Source organism: Falco peregrinus, chromosome 6 (assembly GCF_023634155.1).
Source record: "Falco peregrinus isolate bFalPer1 chromosome 6, bFalPer1.pri, whole genome shotgun sequence".
Classification (NCBI taxonomy): domain Eukaryota; kingdom Metazoa; phylum Chordata; class Aves; order Falconiformes; family Falconidae; genus Falco; species Falco peregrinus.
In genome coordinates this window covers 23,696,431-23,718,897 of record NC_073726.1, presented here as the reverse complement: position 1 = coordinate 23,718,897, position 22,467 = coordinate 23,696,431, and the positions used below count along the sequence as shown (strand labels likewise).

The 22,467-nt window shown below is 42.3% G+C and overlaps 1 protein-coding gene across 1 annotated transcript in view; it reads left to right on the top strand.

Moving 5' to 3' along the window:
• The window catches only part of ELAPOR2 (endosome-lysosome associated apoptosis and autophagy regulator family member 2), a 103,752-nt gene that overhangs the window by 13,843 nt on the left and 67,442 nt on the right, over window positions 1-22,467 (top strand). The gene's annotated exons all lie outside the window — the stretch shown is intronic.

The following is a 22,467-nucleotide window of genomic DNA, read 5'->3' as shown; positions in this document are numbered from 1 at the left end:
TCATCCAGTTCCACCCCTGTGCCACGGGCAGGGACACCTCCCACCAGCCCAGGTTGCTCCAAGCCCCGTCCAACCTGGCCTTGAGCACCCCCAGGGATGGGGCACCCACAGCTGCTCTGGGCAGCCTCTGCCAGTGCCACACCACTCTGTAGCTACATTATGTCTAATGTAATTCTAGTTTGTTGACTCTACATGTCTCAGGAGCACCCAAAGTGAAGTTTTTGCTGTGTCCTTTATTTTGAGATTATAGAAAAGGACCCAAATTTATCATCTTGCCTTGTGTCTGATAGAGGACAGTGATGAGGCATGACAGGAAGTGGGTTCCCTTGGCTGGTGCTTAAGGAACTGCTGAAGCTGGGCATGGTATTGGTATCGGGGTTCAGAAGAAGGGCAAGGAGCAGAAACGAAAAGGAAGAAGTTGTCCTGGGGGATGGAAAGCTGAGTGCCCAAGGGAAGCCTGGGGAAAGCTTGTACATCTGTTGAGAGGAGGCCACCTGGGGCCAAGATCTGCTTGCTCGTCTTGAACCAGTTGACTCATCTAGTTGCTGTCCATCTCAGGTCTGGAACTTCCTGATGGACTTGACTCCCTCACAAACAAAAGCTCAATGATTTTTCCTTGTGGCTTTAATACACCTGTTGGGATGCTGCAGGTACCTTAGGTATTTGCCTCCTTGGGCTTTGCTTCTGGGCTCTTAAATGAGTATACACTGAACTCCTTTTGTGTGCATTGCCTTCCGGATTGGCAACAGTCAGCAACATCTATACTCAAAAAAAATAGAAACTTCTGTTTTAATTTACAAGTCTTAAGCCTTGAATAGCTGGGAATAAAGCATCAAGGTTGAAAAGGAGGAGGAATGAATAAAATCCAGCATATGAAAAGTTATAATTAGAACTGTGATCAACTTTGATACTGTCAGGCCTTCTCAACCGTAATAACTGCATAGCTCTGAATAAAAAGCCTAACCATATTTGCAGTGAAACATGAATCTTGTTCTTGGAGAACATTTTGGCTTATTACACAGTGCCAGCGTGTGTGAATTAGAGTATGCTGTACTGAGATCCTGTGGGTGGATTTATCTAGTGTCCATATGCACACAATATTTGCATAAGACGCACCGTATAGTTGACGTTTGTGAATAATGGGCAATAACATTTACTTCACTGAAAACAAAAGCTGGTTTGTGTGTATGGAAGTGACCTTGTGCAAAAAGTTTCCTGCTGATGCATCTGGACACTGCTCTGTTAGTGTGCTAGAGAGTCAGCACGGGGCACCCAGCCAGCTGGGGACTGGCCATCCTGATGGCACTGCGGCACATGGGCTGTGCCTGAGCACCTGGCATCTCGGGGCACTTTGGGGAACATCTTCCACTGATACCCAAAGCTTTCCTTGCTGTAGGGAAGACAGATGAGCATCATCATGTGGGTGGTCTTGGAAGACCCTTTGGTAGACAGCATGAACATCACCTGCAGCTTTTGGCTAAAGCAGGACGTGGAAACTCCTTGCAAACATGGCATGTGGAGTCGATGTGTCATTGTCCCCTTTGCAAGGCTGCTTATTTGCTTTGTGCTCTGGCTGTTGAATATCAAACCACAAAACATGACAATTTACTGAGTTTTCTCCTTTATAGTTTTTTAGGTAGAAATTTGTGACAGTGGGGGCGGGGAAATACTGTCAAATTAAAAGTGTGAGGCACTACATATCTTTATACCTTTCTTTTATTGATATAAAAGAGTGTGTAAGGGATAGATTCCCAGTAGTTAACAAAGCAAGTACTTAAGCTATGAGTAGGATGCTTAAATATTGATAGTTAAAAAGCTGTAGCCCATTAATTCTGCTTTTGATGGGCCTCCATGGGATTGTGAATATTGGCATTAAACCTGACATTTTTTCCTTAAGCCTAACATCTATGTTAATGCTTGATCTTTCAGGCTAGTTTGCTTCAATATTACAGGTCTAAGCCCTGAGAGCCTACTTCAGCAAGGCATTTAAGCGATCGGTCTGTTTGGGTTGAGGTGGAGATGTGCTCAGTACCACTGTGAACCTGTTCTCTGCCACAAATTTGCACATGCAGTGACCCGAAACCTCTTGTCACAAACAAGAACAAGTGAAAAAGAATGTTATTCTAAAATGGTTTGATTTGAGTATTGAAACAGGGCTTCCTGCTTCGGAAGATATAACCTCAGGAAAAGGCATTATCATTGAAAAGGATGGAAACAGTGGGCTCTCATAACTCCTAGAAAAACTGATTATTGCTGTGTGGAAGCAAAGTGATATGAGGCAGTGAGGTGAAAATCTGTAGGGCAGTGTGAAATAATCACAGATATGCTACCACAGGTAGTGAAGGTATTGCTGAAGAAGTCTGGCCATGTAGCAAGTTGTTTGTGTGTTTATTAAAGTTAAAATACTATTACATGTGCATTTAAATGCTTGTAGTGGCTGAGACTCTTAGGAAAAACAAAAAAACAACAAAAAAACCAAATCACAAACCCCAAACCTTCATGGATAACCCTTGTAAGATTTTCTTTTCATGATTAGTAAAGAACAGTTGTCATGTATAAGTTGGTAGTAATAAAAGTAATTCTCAGTTTGACAAACTATATTTATTTGGCTGCAAATATAACACAAAAATTATGAAAACTCATAAGAAAGTTCATTGCAGTTCATGGAAAAGTAGTCACTTTATGGAACTGGATTAAACCTGTCCAAATATTACTGCTGGGTGACTAAAAGACTGGGTGACTCAATAACGTTAGGACAACAAAGATAAATATATTTATAAACATCCTTTGCCACCATGTTCTTCACTTCAATTTTCTCTCTACTGTTTTTTTCAGAAGATTTAGGAGCTCACTGAAAAAAAAATAAATCCTGATCTAAAATCTTGTCTAAAATCTTCTTGATTTGTCTAAAATCTTTTTGAGAAGCACTAGAGATTTGCAAGTGAATTAGTTAGGTTTGGAGACTGAAGGCTTAAAAACCTCACAACCCAAACCCTGAATTTCTGCGTTCATGAGAAATGTCTTGCTGATCACCAGGTGAGCTTGGCAACCTGGAATGTTGTGTGGATTAATGGGGTGGGGGGTTCTCCACCTTTCTTCTGACATTTGCCTTGATTTAAATCTTAATTTCTGTATTAGACCTTTAAGACTCTGCTACAAGCTGTGTCGGAAACTTGGGTGTCATGGGAGGGAAACACTGAGGAGAGGGGAAGCCTTGAGTCCTCCTTCCAGGCTGTGGAGCCCAACTGGGTGGATGTGCCTTACCACAGCCCTGTCTTCTGTAGGCTGGATCCAGGTGTGAACATGGATGTAACGTCATGTTCGAACTCGCCCGCTTCCTGAGCTCCCTTGTAACTTGCTGGTGAAGCTGTGTATAGAGTGGCTCTTCAGGACAGTCTCTTATGTTTCATTACCTCGTTCAGCAGTCTTGTGTCCCCACTGATCTTGTAGGAAAGGGATGTGGTGTCTGTGTTGAAGAAAGAGTGATGTGGTAACAGGAATCATTAGGATTGTTGTTTTGGAGTTAATTTCAGCCTGCATAAATGACACCAAAGAACTCCTTGAGAAGAAAGACTGGTCAATTCAGACTAAACCACGATGTTATGGGGTAATTAAGGTGTGAAACAAACTTTCAAAGCAGTGTTTGGAAGGGTCAGCTGCTTCTGCCTGCTCAGAACATAATGGCCAGGTTTTCTGTTAAAGAAAACCCCTATCTGAATTAACATGTGCAAACAGCATGGTTGTTTTTTTTTTTTAGAATCTGAGTTGTCAGGCTTCTTTCAGTGTGTGAAATGGAGTGGGATTCATCTCACTGAGTGGTGCTTCTCCAGTGGGCAATGCTACCATCTGCAACCCGCATCCCACCCTATCCTGTACCAAGTCCACCCTCTGCATGTGCTTGTTGACCACACATTGTGCAGATGGCTGAGACTGGATGAGAGGCATCCATCCCTCTTCTGCTGGCCTTCATCCACCAATGATGGTGGACAGTTAGTTCAGTGACAGAGTTAGAGAGCTGGGGAAGTTGTGTCTTGGAGGTGTGTAAGGGGTGTGATGCGTGGACCCTGTGTGAATGCATTCAGGAACACGCTTTGACACCTGGAGAGCCAAAACTGCAGTGTGGATGGACACGACACTTGCTGTCTGGCTTGGTCCTCTCACTGGGTGGTGGAGTTGCCATCCCGTATTGAAGGACTTAATATTTGCCTTCCAAGAGCCCTGGTGCCAGGGACTTTCACTGACACAATCCTGGGAAGAAAATGGACAAGTGAGCGGGACTTAGCCACAGTGAATTCATTTTCATAGAGGTTAATTTTCAAGAGAGAAGGCTCTGAACTCTCCTTTGGGCTCTTTTAATTTTTGTAGAGCTTTATGAGAATGAAAGGCTGTCTAAGTGCTTGGTGTTACAGTTCACAGGGACAGCAGATGACATGCCAGTACCCTACAGTAAGCCAATGGGCTGCTGACAAGTCTATTACGAGTAAGGTCTGGCTGTGGCTTATTGCATTCAGCACCTTTTTACAAAGGGTAAAGTGCTTTAAAGAACTTTGTGGGAGAGCTGTGACAAAATGATAGCACCAATTTCTTTGCTCTGCACCAAAGACAACACTAGTGTCAAAGTAGCTGACCTCCCGAGCAGTTGCTATTTAAGGCCAGAAATGGTAAAATCTGGCCCTACAGTCAAATCCAATGTGGTACTTAGGCTGCAAAACCCTTAACAAAGATCCCCTGGATCAGGAAGAGCAAGACCCCAAGTGGTTTAAGCATTGTAACTGGATGAGTGTGTATCAGAAGTACGTAGGGTTGGTGCTGGGAATCCTGAAAGGCAAATTGACACTTCTCAGGTTAGCAAAATATTAGATGTATTCCAGGGATTGCAAAGAACGTGTGGAAATGCTGATGGGTGAGAACAGGTACACCATGTCCTGGCAGGAGCAGGGGCTGTAGAGAAGGAGGAGGTGGGGATGGGTAGTGCGGCCCATTGTAGCTGGGCTGTTTTTTGCACCAAAATGATACAAATTTATATTATAAATTACATTATATAATATTAGATGTTCTCCTAACTAGGCAGCTCCTTATGTTTTCCTGCTTGTAAAGCTTCTCTGTATTAATCCAATGAAAGCTGCTGGTTTTCCAGGCTCTAGTTATCATAGAAAGGGTTGTGACAAGCTTGAGGCTTGCTAGACTGCAGCTGTACTGTCTGGAAAGGACATCTCCACCTCTCTGCCAACCCTTTTCCAAGATGAGTTTAAAAATGTATGAGAGCTGTGTTGGCTCACTTTCAGCAGTGCAGGTGAAGGAGGGGTTACATGTGCTGCTCACCCTGCAGGTGGGAGACGGGAGGAAGGAGGGTGAGCTGGGGCGAGGAGCAGGTGTGGAGAGTATCAGCCTGTTCATTTACCACAGCCGCATCCAAAACACAGTGTGTTCACACTGCATGCTCACATTGTGTTTTGGAGCAGAAAGTCTTTGTCATTTATGCAAAAGGGGGATCCGTATTCTTGCTGCTGGCCAATATTCATTGAGCTGCAATCAAAATTAATTTTTTAAAAAATATTGATGGATTGTGGTGCTATTGGAGAAAAATACTGAATGATTGTAGAATTAATTATGTGGGAAACCCGTTCTTGACTGATTGTGGTACGTACAGGGGGACTCCATCCTGCAACACTCCAGCGCCTCACAGTTAGCTGTAGGTATTCTCTTGCAGTGGCTCTGTACAGTGCTGATAGCTTCTAGCCTTGTTTTACAGGTGAAACCCAGAAGTGACTGGTTTACATATTTGTGCAATGCATGTGTATGTGAATTGCAGTTCAGAGAGGATTGTTTCCATTCGGTTCTGAAAAATGGTCATTTGATCCCTCTGCATAATGATATTCCCATGCTCCCGGGCTGAGCTGGTGACACGTGTTGCTGCAGCTGAGATCCCTGCCCATGTGATGGAGAGCACTACCAGCCCAGCCCCTCTCCTGCTCCAGCCTGCACAGCTGCATCTTCCCCACATGTCCTCAGAACAAGGTTCGAAGTTTCCCCAGGACCTTTTATTTGGCTTGATTAAGGTGGATTTCTTAATGATGGGGGGGGGGGGGAAGACATCTTGAGTCCTAGGGAGATGGAAGGGGAAAGGTTTTTACAAAGGATTTGGTGTTGGTCTGCTTCAGTTTCCATTGAAATGAGTGAAATTGCTGCTGCTGGTTGAAATGAGTGCACTTCGACTGTCTCTGAAAGTCTTATCCTTGTGTTTTTCATCTGATGTTATGGTGTGTCCTTGAGGTTTCCAGAACTGTAGCATAAAAGTCTGTACCCAGGTGAGAGCCCTGGCTGGAGCCATGCAAACAGGTATTGGAGACAGAGTTCTCTGGTGGTGATGGGTGAGCACTGCTTCCTACAAAGTCCTGGTGCAGCCTGCAGGCAGTACACAGATGTACAAAAGATACAGGCAAAGATGGTCAATTTTGGGCTTATAGGTATAAACCAAGGATCTTAGGGCAAGTTTGCGATTTCACAAGATGTTTGACTCCTGTTAAAGTATTTCTAGGTTAGTTTTCCTTTGGACAAAACTCTGAACTATTTCTATCCTGATCCTGACCGTTTTTAGGACAAATGCTGAATTCTTTTGGAGTTTATTTTTAATTCAAATTTGAATTTTAATTGAAATTTAATTTTAATTTAAATATTTTTTAATTTTCACCTTCAGAGTGAGGAAAATAAACCTGACTGGAGTTCCTAGGGAAATCCTGAACAACTGAAGCTTCTTCAGAGCTTTGATTTTGGTTACATTTCCCTGTGTAGTTAATTTTTAGCTTCAGCCATGCAAATGTTCCCATCATTAACATTAACCTCCATGCTGGGCCCTGATGTATGGCATCTCCTCACTGCTCTCCCTACCACCCTGGGTGCTGTGCCATGGTTTTTGCCTGTCCAGAGATGTGTTGTGCCCTGGGCACCATCATCACCTCTGAGCCGTGGGGGAGCAGTTTTGTGCCGGTCCCCGAGGTCTGGGCAGCCCCGTCACTGCAAGGGAGAGGTCAAGCAAAGCAGGTGAGGGCTTGTGTGCTTGGGGGCTACCGAAACACCTCGCTTGGATGGGAAGATGTTTAGAATATCTACCATAAAATAGTCCTAGTGTTCTCTGAGCCCTCCAGCTACAGGGATAGGTCATAACTTTGTACCTCACACCTCCTCATTAGGGGATTAATTAGCTGTGCTTTTAAAGGTATGTTGACAGTCTTGAGGTCTCTGTCTCTGATTATTGTGAGCTCACTGTTTCATGTCAAATGTTTCACCTCTAGAATTGGGCAGCATTTTCTTGCCTCTGGGCAATTTCAGTGTCAAAGCTGTTATTTTTCACTCAACATTATGGCCTGATATAATTTCTTCCTCTAATTCTACAAAAGAGGAAAATTGACATCTCAGTTTCTCAGCCTCCTACATGGGGTAGCACAGTATTTGCCTGTTATTTGCAGGCTAGCAGAGTTAGCAGTGGTAAAATCTGGTCCTGTCCTCTGTTACTGGGGAAGTAATAAAAAAAAATGATAGAGCAAATTGTTTACTTGTTTGTTGTTATTCTGCCTTTAGGATTAAGTAATGTGCTACTGAAACTGGAGCTGTAACGACAGCTCATTCTCCCTCCATTATTGGATGTTGCATTCTGAATCAATCTCTAGGTCTTTGAGCTAATTATTTTGAGGAGATATGATGGTGCATTAAGTGTTCTTTCCCTTCCCCCATGTTGCATGGCCAATGAGGAGGGAAAGGACTTACACAAAGTCCGATATAAATGCTGACCCTGTCTGAATAAATTAAGAAGGAGCTGGAATAGGAGTGTTGGACTCCATAATCCAAACAAGAATGAATGTTCAGATAAGAAGTGCTTTGGATACATAGGTGAATCCATGGTGAAATTTTAATTATGCACTTTTGTGACTAAGCCTAAATTGCTGCCTTAATAACTTCCCAATCAGTAAGGCTAGATGGAATGGTGTTAAATACTGTTAGCATTTTATCACTAATGTTTCTTAGGAGCAAGGCTACTCTGTGCTAATTTTCCACAAGAAGCACATCTTCTGCTTTGCTCCAGCTCCCTGTGATGCCGCCGGGAAGGTGCTCGCCCGCTGAGTGGGAGCTGGCTCTGTGCGTGGGCAGGTGGCTGCAGCCGTGGTGGGCACATGAGCTGCTGTCATCATTTTGAGAGCAGCAGGGTTGATTCGCACTGTTGGATGTCCAGGGGAACCCAACAGAATTGGGAGAGTTGGGGTCTGCATCTGAATTTTCTTATTCTAGCTGCATGGTTTAGCTGTTGCAGCTGTTTGTCTCCTCTGACTGTATAGGGTAATGGATGGGGTAAAGCTTGCATTACTGCCTGGAAGTTAAGCAGCCTATAAATAATTGTGCCTTGCTTCTGAGTTTTCCCCATTTCCAGCAGCGGGGCATAACACAACACACTGCAGCCCCTGACCATTGTCATATTAGGACATTAATATACCTATGTGTGCACGTATACTTGTATCTTGTAATACCTGTGATTTGTGAAAAAGGGCCTTAAAAGACCATGCTTTTAAGATATTAGAGATGCAGAAATTTAAGTGGGTTCTCTCAAATCCACACAACAGCTCAAGCTGGTGGCAGAAGGAGGATCAGGAGCTATAAACCCTATTCCTGGTGGTTGCTCTAAACACTAATGAACACTACCTTTTCCTAACGCAAAGCCAAAGCCTAAAGCCTGTGTTGTGAAATATCCAAGAGAGTGACACTCAGGATGTTTATAAGCCAGTTATCTTCAGCTCTCCCAGACATTTAATACAGAGTCACAGTCCTGACTCACTCTTCTATAACATTATGAGTAATCAGCTGGTGAAATGATGGAAATAACTCTGATTACTTATAGCAGTTTCTCATGTTCAGGGAAAAACACAGAACTAATACACAATTTAAGGTGACTACCCAAACTACCTACAGCCCAAAGAGCAACAACATTCATTCTAAGATGTACATTTGCATTGTACTTACTTATCACAGGACTCCTCAGGAAGAAAAAGAAAAGCATACAATTGATTAGGTGGGATACTGGAGAAAAGTGGCTGGGAAATGAGTCAGTGACTCTCTAGTTGTTGTAATACCCAGATGTGCATGTTGTGGACAGGTCTAGTAGTTTCATTTGGATACATACTCATGACTAATTCCCTATTCCCTTCTGCCATGCAGAAAAGAGCATCTGCACTCTCATTTATTATTTATCTATGAGCAATGTTTTTCATTTAATTAGAAATGTCAAGGTAAAATGTTCTTTTCTGGGAATAGAAATGGCACTTGTACATAAAGGGTAATGTGTGCTTGGAAAACTTTAATACATTTTAATTAGTGAATAGCATGTTCATACTAGTGTACTGCACCAGACTTTGCAGAAATAATGTTTTGGAGGAGATGACAAAATTTGCTTAAAAATCCCTGGATTATTCAGTTGACCTAAGTGGTCATTTATTGGTATGTGGTATAATATCATGCCTGTATGTTACAAAGCTCTTTGATTGTGGATGCACATGGAATGTAATGTGTAGGAAGAGACACACTGCTCTGTCATGCCTATGCTTTGCACTTACCCCTGTTTTACAGTTGGTCACTTCTCAGTTTGCTGCATTGATTGTTCTCCATAACTAAATTCTTAGCAGCAAATTCAATTTCTGAATGGGTGTGGGGTTGACCATGTTCCTCCTGTGTCTTCTTGGGTGGTATTGCAGAGAAAAGCAAGACAGCATGCAAAAAATGTCGTGTCTCTAGGAGGAGGAGCTGAGGAGAGAAGCACGGAGTGGGTAAGGATTAGTCCTGACAGTCTTATGGATCTTAAGAAAAACACTCCTGAATTAATGGAAAAGGCATCTGTCATTTTGGGATGTGGTGTCCATTCCCTTTCTGCAGGCAGCATGGCTCTGGGAGGGTGGATGCTGCAGATGCCGAATCTTCAGTTCCATGACAGAAGTACTGGAGCAGGGCACTAAAAAAAGGGATGCTACTTTTAGTGTTAAATGTCATCTGAGGACCACACCAGTTAAGAACCTGCCCATTCATATTAACCTGGGGCTGATCAGACCCACTTGTGCTGGAGACAGATCTTACCGCATGGCTTCCCATTCTCTTACACGGCCAGAGGGCAGCCCACTGCCTGTCAGTTTTGCTAGAAAACCCCGTTTCACTGTCAGTACATCTTTTAACAATTTTTAAAAAGGAGCAGTTGCAGTAAGATTAATACGTTTGAAAGCATCAGTTGATGAAAAATGGTGTTTTTCAGAAACTCTGGCTCATATGGGTAATTTCTCTGAAGTCAGTGGGATGACTCGCTTGGGTAGAGGCCATTAGTTGTTGCATCTGGCTCTGTATGTTCTTAATGAAGCGCATGTCGCTAAAGGAAGGTTGCAGCTTCTAAGAGGAAGACACAGATTCAGACTTACTGAGTAGATGCTGTTGTGGGCAACCATCACCGGTCAGTAGTTCCATCATTTCAGGAAATGTGACTCAATAAATTGTTTCCATCAAAAGTTCCCACTATATTTTTATTTGGATTAGGTTAGATGTTATTGGATCAGCAGGAAGAGTCACCATTAGCCTAGAAACTATGTATGTTCTTGCCATGACTAGTAAACTCTGCTGCATTTATTTGTAAGCCAGTGACCAGGTCTGTGATGGATTTGATAGTCTTAACTCCACTGATTTCAGTAGTCATTATTCCTTCGACAGGTTAAAGTAATGCAGACAGATTGGAGTATAGTGAAACTGTTACCTATGGGTATCTGAAAGGAATTCCAGGGCTAAGAAAGCCACCCGGTTCAAGTAATATTGTTTCCAAATTTCCCCAGACAGATATGCACATGAGTTTTCTTCAAGTTGCAATGTGTTTTCCATGGTGCGATATAGGCTGAACAAGAGCCTGCAGCCTGAGTTTTGCTTCTTTTATAATTTAGTGTTTTTTCTCTGGTGATGAATTCAATGGACTTTTTGATATGCAATGTTGCAATGTGCAGTTGACAGCACTGAAAGGATGCTTTCCTATGAGCTGTGACTGTAGTGGGACTTGGAAATTCTTCTTTAAAAAAAAAAAAAAAAAAAGTTGACCAGATGAAAACTGGACTGCAGAACCTGATCCACTGGTGATCGTGGTCATGATTTTCATGGTACCTGAGCACAGCCAGAGTCCTCTGCCAGGCTGGTAACAGTGCTTTGCGGGCACGTACTGGGACTGGGACTATTGGGGAGTAGCTGGAAAAAATTCAGTGGCAGTAAAGGATAAAGGTTTTTCTTCATGTATTATGGACCAGCTAAAAAGAGCTCTTCAGAAAAAGAAATAAAAGCAATGGTATTATCAAAACAGTGGGGATAAAAATATCTGCACTGAGAAAGGTAAACAACCAGATGAAGATATAAAGGGGCATCTCTGACTAATACAGGAAAAACATCAAACAAAAATGAGGAATTATACATGTTATATAAAATAGGTGATGTTGGCCAAGACATATCAAGGAAACAGAGAGAGCTTTTAGACTCCTAGAGAACAGAGAATAATGTTTACTTTGTACTAACTCCATTACTGATAGTGTTTTAAGTATTTTATGATGAAGAGATACTCACCTGTGAAATACCTTTATGGAAAATAATTAGAAAGTGGTGAAGATCTTGTACAGCAATAGGAAGGATTATTTGAATCTAGAAAACAAATATTCAATTGATGTATATAAAGTGCTTGGTACCATAATAACTAATGGAAAATTCTGAGAAATGGAAAAAAATAATGCTGTACTGTTTTTAAAAAAGGGAGCCTTAGCTACCACTGGCCCATAAACAGTGTAACAAATAATGGAGGAGGGAAAATCATTATCTAGCAAATAGCAAAATCATGGCATTCACTGGAACAAGTGATGTTAGACAAATTTCATTGTGTTTTTCTGATAGAGACAAATCACTAGTTGAGGGTGACTACAAGTCATGTTATTTATGTCTGTCCTGTGATAAAGCACTTGCTATCATACTGTCGTATTGCATTGAAACTTGCTCATAAAACAAATTCAGCCTGTGCTTTGGACCCCATCGTATGGATTGATATGTGGCTGAAGAGCTATAAACAAAACATGACATGTTCAGACAGGGATTCATAGCAGGGTAACTAATTCACAGAACAAAATGCATTTCTGTTTAATGTTTCCTTTGCTAAGGGTAAGTTTCAACTACCCTCAGAAACTGTGTAGATGGTACTAAACTGGTAGGTATGGGAAGCACTGAGGAAAAAGGAAGAATTCATGGCATGGAGTTACTTGATAGTTAAATGTTTAGCTTAGTGACAAAGCATTCAATAAAATATATTACATCCTCAGTGATTCTTTAGTTTTTCTTTAGGATTTTGGGTGTACACAAAGAAAATTCATGTGAAACTCTTCCTTGTTTCTATGCAAGACAAAGAGTTGGCCATATGCAATGAATCGACTGGATGTGTCATGGCAGCAGAACTGCATCGCTTTACTCAGAAGGAGACTGAGCCAGTGTTGGCCAAATTTGCGGTGGAAATCCAGCTCCTTCTTACACCCCTTTCAAAGGCTGTTCCTGGACATTTAGACAGCTTTTTGTCTGCACACATGTTTTATGATTTTAATTTTAAAAGTTCCATCTCTCCTGTAAAGGATCAGATCAACATGCAACCAGGGCATGCAACTGAAAAGAGAGCATATAGATCCTAGCCCCCGATCCATCAGCCCCCTACAGATACATCCTTAGTTTTGGGGCTGGGCTGGGTACTAGAATAATACTCTGTATTTTGGGTTTAAATGGGGGATATGGAATTCTCGACACATGATGGAGTGCTCTGCCATGTAACTGCAAGTGAGAATGCTCTCCCAAGTGACTTGGTTCCTGCATGCTAGCAAATATCTACCAATAATTAAAAAATTACTTTCTAATGACTTCTTGGAGAAGGGAGGATTATATCAACCAGAAAAAAATACTTCCAGTGAATAATTCAAGTATCTCCAGAAAAAATAATCTAAAATACGTGTTCAGTGGAAAGCAGAAACCTGGAAATAAGGAATGCCTAAGAGATCCAGGGATACAGGTTGACAACATAACAGACTAAATTTGTTAAGCAGCATAGTGAAAAGGATCGGTTTTGTGACAGAAAGTGCCAGTCTGTCTCCTGATGGCTTTTCCTGAATAAATAGCAAGAAGTACCCGTGATGAAGGGTGTAAATAAATAGCTTAGGGAAAAATTCCATTCAAATTCAAATTTGATTCAAACTCAATTCAAATTAAATTCAAAAATTCAGTACAAATTCAAATAGATTGTAAGTGGTTGTAATGGAGAGGGAAAATGTCACATCAGTTTTATTCTGCTTTTTATGGCACCCTGAGCACTGAGTTGAAGCTGAACTGCCCGAAATACAGACATCAGGAGATGAGGACATCTTACTTCCAATGGGGTGACCAACTTGAGATGACCGAGGTGATCGGGACTGGTTGCTGGATTCCTGCTGGTCCTGTGGTGGCAATGATGGAGGCTTTCCAAGGCTCTTCTTTTCTCCTGAGGAACAAAAGTGTGGCATAAAAATATTTTCCTGGGAAGCCAGGATGGATTTAGACTTTCTAAATCAAATACAAGAGTCCTGAGTGCTGATGGAACTGCTGTCTTTTAAAAACCCTTGCAAATGCAGGCAAAACAATTACCAAAACAATCTTGACACAGCTTTTAACTCTTTTTCACATTGCCTGATCGAATCACCTGTGTGTGCCGTGGTGGATCCAGGGAGCTGGCAGCCAGTAGTGGGTGGCACTCAGTGTGCATCCATTTAGGTCCAGCTCTGACGGCACCCCGTGTTGCTAAGGCTGCTTCAGGGCTGCAAGCTTTGTCCACTCCTGACATACAGCTCCTGCCTGTGTCTGAAGCCAGAAAAGACTTTAGTGAGTCTGCCTTTTACAACAATGGAGATGAAGGGCCAATTATAGGAGGTGTTTAGGTTTCAGGATCATTAAATTCATCAGGAAAATGCATCATTGGTCCTGTGAGGATGTTGTGTTTTGCAGCTGAAGAGACTGTTCTACCTGCTGCCTTTGTCCGCTGCCCAGAAACAGCAAGGAAGGCTGAAACAAATAAAAACCAACCAACCAAACAAAAAAGCCGGTTGGAGGAAAACCAGCTCAAAGTAAAATTGTAAGATGAGGCCAACCATGCGGTCTCATCTGTTGACTTCATATAACCATGTTGCAACATTTTCTGCCTGTGCCTAGTTTAGTCTCTGAATGTATGACATGATAGCTAATATATTTCTTTCTAATGTATTCCTTACAGTTAAAGCAGCCCCCTACCTCCTCTTTGGCAGCAATAACCTTGCCTTCTGCCTTCATTTTAGCTCTTATTTCTCCCTTCTCCTTATAATCCTTCTATGTATCTCCTTTCTCTGCTAGCCTTGTGCTTCCTCCCCGGCTGTAGCACAGTTGGGTTTAGAAATTATTTTATGAACTGAACTTTACAGAGATAAAGAGCCAGCTCCTGCAAGTCGTCTGTACATAAAAGACCAATTAACCTTGAGAATCAATCCTGAAGGAAGCTGGGGAAGATTTCTGCTATTCATAAGCCTATGCTTTTTTTTTTTTCCCTCCCCTCTTTTCTACAAAATGTGCCATTGGATCAAGCTGTAAGGGAATGCCTTTGACTTCAGTGGTGCAAATGAAATTGCATTTTAATACAGAGTTTGTTGTCTCCTTTGAAGAGTTTATGTTGTAGGAAAAAAAAAGCACTGTGACAGGTTGTAGCTTCAGTAAAGATGTAGCAGCGTGACTTTGGACCAAAGAAATTTTGTTTAATCAAGAGAGTTGTAGAAATTTTTGTGATTTAACATTTTTCATTGCAGCAGAAATTTAGTTTTGTGCAGTTGGGTGTAAATGCACCAGGGGTCATTTTACAGACTGTTACTGTAGATAGGAGCTATCAAAATAGACGAAGCAATTTGTTTAAAGAACGAGAACACAAGCAACAGGCAGAGAGAAAGAAAAATACTGGCAACCAGATTCTATTCTGTTGAAGGATAACTTGGTACTAATACCAAAGATTTAAATGAAAAAAATGGAGTCTAGATCTGGGGTAAAACCTTCACATTTATATCCAAGCTGTGAAATACATTGGAAGCTCTCATGGCTTTCTTAGAGCATTACATATACAGAGCATTTACATTTTTTTAGTGTATAAATATGCTGTATATAGATACCCTTGATCTCAGTAAACATTTGACTCTTGTTTTAAGAGAACACTTCCAGCAGTCTAAATAAGATCTCAAGTTTGATATGTTACAAGTTGGGAATTGCATTGAATGTATAATTTTCTCTCTCTTTAGGTTTTACAAAACTTTAATAACGACAAGCTAAAGCAACAGAATTATCATATGCTTATTGAATCATACTTTGGATTTTTTTTAAAAAAAATCACATTAGGGAAATCCAAGGAAGGAAACTCTTACTACTAACAGGAAACTGATAAGAACTCACAAGTTAAGCCAAGCTGAAATAGGAGCCTGGAAATTCATAGATGTTTGCAAATTGCAGTGAGGCAATCCTGAAAAGTATGGAAGTTGTCCTTGAAGTCAATAAGAAATGAGAAAGCTTTTCTCCTCAGCTGAACTCTAGGACAGGTTTGAGCTCTGAAGCAAATATTTTTAGGTTTTTATTTTAAAAAAAAATCTGAAATGCAAATTACCCTCAACTTATGCTGCATAAGGACAGATTTGAAGTGTGCTGAAGGCAGGGGAGGTTTTTCTAGTGAGTTCAGGGGCTTCTTGAACTACTCTGTGCCCTCTCCTCCAACTATCTCTCACTTACAGCCCATGATTCCTGTAGCTGTGTTGTAGCTTCTTCATGATGAAAACACAGAGCTGCTCTTTTTAGAGCTGGCTTTGCAAAAGTGTCATAAGATGCTGTAAGACTAAAATACTTCAGAATTCTGAGGACATATGAGCAGTTCCAGGCTGTAATAAACCTCATGTTCAGTCTGTCTTTATATGTCTAGCCATGCTGTGTATTCCCAGCAGTAAAGGTGGGTGATAGACCTGAAGAATTTTATAATTTGGATAGCATAAAAAATACCGTGAAATCAATGAGGATCATGTTGCTATTAGACATTTTCACCAGAACATTTCAGAAATGGTGAATGGAAATGCAGCTTTCTGCCCTCATCTTTACCCCTCTTGCCATAGTTGATTCCCCTTGGAGCTGGTGCCTGCCCCAGAGGGATATCTGCTTGTGTGAGGTGGGGAGAAACAGGTCCCACTGGTCCCTTTTCTCTTGTCTTCTAGGGGTGTGAACACCCCTGTCCCAGTGACTGTAATGATAATCTCTTGGGGTTCATACTCCTGTTGTCCCTTGCTAATGCCACATACACAAAGTCTTTGCTGCGTGTTTCAGTGGGAAGGAGGTTGCTATAGGTGGTGGGAAGGAAAGGATGCTGTGGCATGGCAAGACTTCTGGTTTCTTGGTGGGTGCAGGGCACGCTCAGCATTGCACGGAGTTGCAGGTGATCCAGCCCTTTCCCTTTTGCACCTGAAGATGGTTCCCTGTGGATGCCAGTGCTGGGGGGTTGCTATAAAAGTTTGGAAAACCTTTCCCATACTTGTCACTGTACAACTGATGATTGTTGCATCTACATCCTGGTCCTCATACGTTCACCTAAACTCCTGTTGACTTCAATAGCAATATGTGCCAACTGAGGGGCTCGTAAGAGACGACATCCTCATGGCATATGAGTGGGCACAGTAGGTACGAGCCCCTCTGGAGGTGGTTGGGGTTGCTGAGATACAGAGCACCAAAGTGACAGGTATGAGTGGCTATTAACTAGTGATTTCCGTCAGCAGACAATGACTGCCACTTTGCAGGGCAATCCACTCTGCTTTTCTTTGTGGCTCCACATCTGTTGAAAGGCCAGGTGAAATCCAGGCTGGATGGTTTGTTCTCTTCAGATCTACTTTTAAAATACTTTTTTTCTGTGTGGAGACCTTTCCTTTTTACAGAGATTTTTCCTTCTCTCATTTAATTTCTTTGTCCACACTAGATTTATAGGTTCACAGAGCTAGGGTGTCAGCTCGCTGTCAGCTTTGCTTTGCTCAGTTTGGCTTCCTTAGGACTCCAGAAATGTGGCAAATGCAGTCAGACAGAAAATAGCAAAGCATGAGTTTCTTCTCCAGCAATGCAGAGGATTCTTCCAGCCGCTTGAGAAACAAATAACACATGTTTTATCAAACACTGTTTTTCTGTTGAGAGATAGTATTATGAGTTTTTTCTTACTATTTGATGGGAGTGCCAATGCCCCACTGGCAGGTGGACTTGTGGATCACATCCCAGGCGCCCTTTCAGAGCTTCATCCTTTAAAGGGTGCAGCTTTCTTATACCATGGAAGTGAAGAGTTCAGTTTATTGTACAGTTTGGTCCCAAGTAAGATTCTTATTTTTTGGCTGGCCTGCTTGAAATTGGTTGAAAGATGCTTACTGAGTTAGTGGATTTGGATGCCGGCCCTTTTCTGAGTCAGTTAAAAGCTGAACTTCTCTGGAACCAGCAGTTTCCCTGCTCAGCAAAAGCACTGGAAGCTCAGAAGAAGTGTGCTTCGGTTCATTATGGAAGTCAAATTTCAATTTTTAACTAAATAGTAAAAAAAATACCCTATCTGGAAAAGACAGGACTGGATGTTAAGAGTTTGTCTACTTGGAGGTTAACTTACTCTGTACCATTTGAGTGAAAAAGTGGATAGTCTTGTCTATAAAACAACGCATGAGGACATATGGACAATATAGACTTTCTAAAGTGGTCAGGTTTGAAAAGTTTTCAAAAATGTGATGACTTCCCACAAAATATCTCAGGGAACTGATGCTTTTCCAAACAGCAATTTTTCAACCAGAAACTCCCAGCCAGTTCCTGTCCATTCATACTGACCTTTCTGAACCAGAGCTTCTGCCATAGTGTAAAGCCAGATGAGGTCCTCCTGAATAAGAAACTCGCCTGCTGTGGTCTGGAGCATCTTGGTGGCAGGAGGAGACCTGGGAGCTCCTGGGGCCCTGAGAGAGCATATTCCCGAGACCTGCCATCACTCTATTCCCTGTTTTGATAGGAGAACAGGAGACGATCTATGTATGTATTTATGTATGATCCTGCATGTATTTATGGAGTAAGAAGATGTTCTTGGAGGGGTGATCATTGTCTCTGGTAAATACTAAGCACCTCCTCTCCTAAGTTTAAAAATTACTGTTTTTCCTATAGTTCTCCCCCTGCTTCTGTTCCCAGAACAATTTATTTTCTGCCTTTTCATGTGTAGCCTTTTAGCATTAAGCTTAAAAATGTGCTGTGTTTGTGCTGAATATAATCTATTTAATAGAAAATGATTGCCTGAGGCTACAGATCTTAACCAAGCATTAGGCAGACCTAATTCAGCCATGGTGCGTATTGGCCTGCAAAAGCCAGTTGTGGTGGGGTTTATTTTTATTTATTTATTTATTATTTCCCCTTTCCTATCTTCAGAGGATCCTTAGTCAGGTGTTAAAGCTGGTTTGGCCTGAGGAACTAATCTTTGCTAAGACAGGCCTTTTCTCTCTCACATGCATGGGTATTCATGAAAGCGTGGTCTAAATCCAGGAGCGTTTTCTTTAGAAACTCATGGCCTTCTGCCAAGGAAAGTATGTTATTCACCTAAAGAAGAGGCCACCAAAGCTGCTCTATTTAACATTTTCCTCCTATATCGTAATGTTAATATAGAAACCATTTCTTTCTTTGCTTTGGAAAATTAAATTAATTGCTGGAAATTTGGTTTTCTCACTAAAACAAGGAGCACAAGCTCCCTGCCTGTTCTTCCTGCTACCCCCCAGCCTGAGCTCCAGCGGTTTAGAGCTGTTATGCATTCCCTGTCTTTTAGTAGGGTTTGACATGCCAGTAAATCTGTGCCTCCCTCTCTTTCCTGCCTAAATTTCTGCTCATAAAAATTAATTTTTTAGCTGTTTGGGCTCACATTCATTTCCATGAATTCACTCTCGTTCATCAGGACTTCATGGGGAAGCTGTGACTGAACATGCTTATAAAAGAGCACTTTTTTTTTTCTTGGGATGAAAGGATTATGGTTATGTGAACTGCAATATTGAATAATGAAACGATTTTTAACAGGAAAAATGGTATGTGAGAACCTTCTAGGTAAAAGGACAAATTTTGCTTGCATGCAAGTACCAGAAAACCTTTGTACTTTTATGATTACACAATTATATCAGAAATTTTCCTCTCTGAGCCACCCAGTTAGGGTTGTGTTAAAACCATGATCTCCAGACTCAAGTGATTACACAACAAACACCCCAATTGTGTGAGCAAATGTGTGAACACTGTTCTCCTAGAGAGCCTGGATAGCCCTGCAGTCCTCTTTGTGACCCCAAATACGGCTCTGTGGGCAACAAATGCAGCCTCACCGTTCACCTTCCCCAGCCTGATGTACGTCTGCCTCCAAGCAGGGTGTGTTCAGATGGTTTACCTCTGTGGGAGCTCTGTTACTGCTCAGGACCTAGGTGGGTGAAGCATCTGTGAGTGGAAATATCCTAAACCAGCTGTACAGTAGGCTGTGCCTTGGCTGTGGGTTTCTCACCGCTACCCCACAGGTGGCACCTTGCTCCATGATGAGTTTCCCATGGGCAAAGAAAATTACCAAAAATCTGCTTTCTGCTTCTGTCTGCCATCATCTGACATTTGGGTAGCATGTGGTTGGAGAGTAAAAAAATAGTTAGAACTTGGTTATGCGCCTGGTAGAATCATTCACCCAATTTTTCCTTCCTTAAAAACCATGCTGAGTGTGTAAGTGCAATGGTCCTGTACAAACGGCTGTTAGTCAGCTATATTATAAATCTTCCAAAATAGGGAGGCTCATTCTCTGTGCAGGGTGTGGGGATAGAATTTAATGGTCCAGTTGCACCCAGTTCTGTCCACAAAATTTAGGTCCTGGCTCTTTTGAGTTTTTCTCCATTTAGGGTCGCTTACCGTGAGAGCTTGTTGCACTACCACAGTGAATGGCCACAGCGAATGGAGGAGGGAAAGGGGCGTCAGGATGTGTACTGTTATCCTCCATTGAGCTCTTATCACCACCCTCAGACAATGAAGAACATTTTCTCTGTCTTTTCTGTGAGTGGGAGGAGGTCATCTCCTACTCTGTTGCAATGGTAAGATTTGGTGAAGCATCTCCCAAACCCATGAGAATTTGTTTTGGTTGCACCTCCGTGATGTGCACTGTCAGGATGTGCCTCTTCACCAGGTACCTTCTGCAAAACGCTTCCCTGCTTTAAACCCAAAGATAATCCTTGTATTACACCTTCTTCCTCCACTCTACAGGGCATCCATCACCCGCCATTGCTATCGCACAGCCCCATGGTCTCCATGAGGAGGACATGGCCCTTGCCATGGGCAGAACTGGGCAGTTCCCAGAGGATGCGCATGCCTTACCATGCCTGAATCCATCTGCATCCCTCAGCATCTCTGCTTCTGGCCATGGCTTTCACACCAAGCAAATAGCTGTGTTGCTCTGACAGCGCAGGGAAGACAACTTGACTCCTCCTCTGCTCTCCTCTGGCTTGACTTCTGCATGTGCTACTACTTGCGGATGGCCCTGCCATTCCTCATATGCATTTTTATCCATAAGGGTCAATTAAATCACTAATGCCATCATCTGGCTACCCAGGATGGCTCCCAGGCACCTAATGTTTTGCTGCGTAATAACGCAGAGCCACTTATTTCTTTGAGGCTGTCTCTGTGAATCACTGTAATGTATTTGCACAGCGGAAGGGATTTGGAATTAATGTGGCCCAAATCATGATGACTGATTTAGCCCTCCTTTCTGTTTGTCACTGTTTATTTTTTTTAACGAGGGCATGTCAGCCGTGCAGTTCGTATTGCGCTGAATCATCTTAAATCACCAGGTCAGGTTATTTTTTTTTTAATGTTAATCTCCCTGTTCAGTGGAGTGGGGATAGTGGTGCTCTGGGGGCAGCTCAGCCCCAAAGGGATTGGTCACTCCTGGATTTAATTGTGTTGTGATTTAGCACAGCGTCACACAGTAAAAAAAAAAAAAGAAAAAACCAAAGCAAACCCCCAAGCTTGGGCAGATGGCCTGTGCTGGTAATCCTTCATCGTAATGGCTCCTGACAGAGCAGCTGTGGTTCACTGCTAGTCAGGGTTTTCCATCAGAGACAAGAGTATTCCTGGGATATGAAACTTGGCTGTAGCAGTTTGTTTGAGCATCTCTCATAGAAAAAAAAAAAACCAACGCAGAAGAGGGAATTACTCTTTTGGAAAAGGAAGAAACCTCATTCCCATTAAGATAATCTGCTGGCATGTGCCTTTTGCTCTCTGTCTGTGCTTATGTATTTTTTAAAAAAATGCCTTAGCCTTTGAATTGTGATGTTGGAAAGCATTCATAGAGGCTGGAGGAGAAAGCCTGGTAGAAAAGCAGAACAGCTTCAAATGGTCACAGATCTTCGTAAAGGACCAACACAGAGGCAGCGGTGAATTAGGGACCCAGGGGTAGCTAATGGAGGATGTGGTTTGTCACTTTATTCCTTCTCTTTGTGAATCCCATGGAGGTAAAGCTATTCTTTCTGCAGGAAACCCCCAGGAGCTTCATTGACTTTGTCATCTCTTGTGTTGGATTTTCCAGTCCTGCCTGAGGTGTCCAGCAGGTAGAAATACTGTAATTGGGATTTGCTGCATTTGGTTCTGTGCCTGCACATATGCGTACGGAATACAGACAGTGGTGGAGGATTCATAATTATTTCTCTATCTTTGTACCTAGTGGGGCATAGTTATATGTTGATTCGCTGTAGTCAAGATGAGCAGACTAATTAGGACGTTTCATCATGAACACTGAATTATGGCATTAGGCAGACATTTGTCTGGTGTGTGACCAATTGTGAATAAATAGGATAGGACGTTGTGCAGAGAAAGGCACGTGGCCGAGGTAGCAGGCTGGAAAGGCACGAAATGGCTTTGGCTGACTCGGCAGGGCTGCTCCATCCCTGGAGCCTCCCCGAGTGCTGCAGTCATGTTGATTGGGGTTATGTCTGCACTGGGAGTTACGACACATTAGTACCGATGGTGTCTCCATCTGACACAATAAAGCTCTGGCTGGGCTCTCTCAGGCTCACGTGGAACTGCCGCACGGGTTGTGCTGTGGTTATGTTCTGCGCCCTGAAAAAAATTTAAGTCTGCAGTATTTTAAATGAGTGAAATGAGAGAAATATGCCCACCGGGTTGGTTTTTCGGTTTGTTATTTTTTAAAAAGAAGATGTTTTGATGGGTGGGATTTGAAATCTTCCATACTAAAAGGAATGTTTTCAAATGCAACTTGTTTTGACAAGTGTGCTTTTAGCTGAAGAGCAAGCCATCTCCTGTTGAACTGATATTTCAGAATGAAATATCCTTTGCTTTTCAGCTGATAAA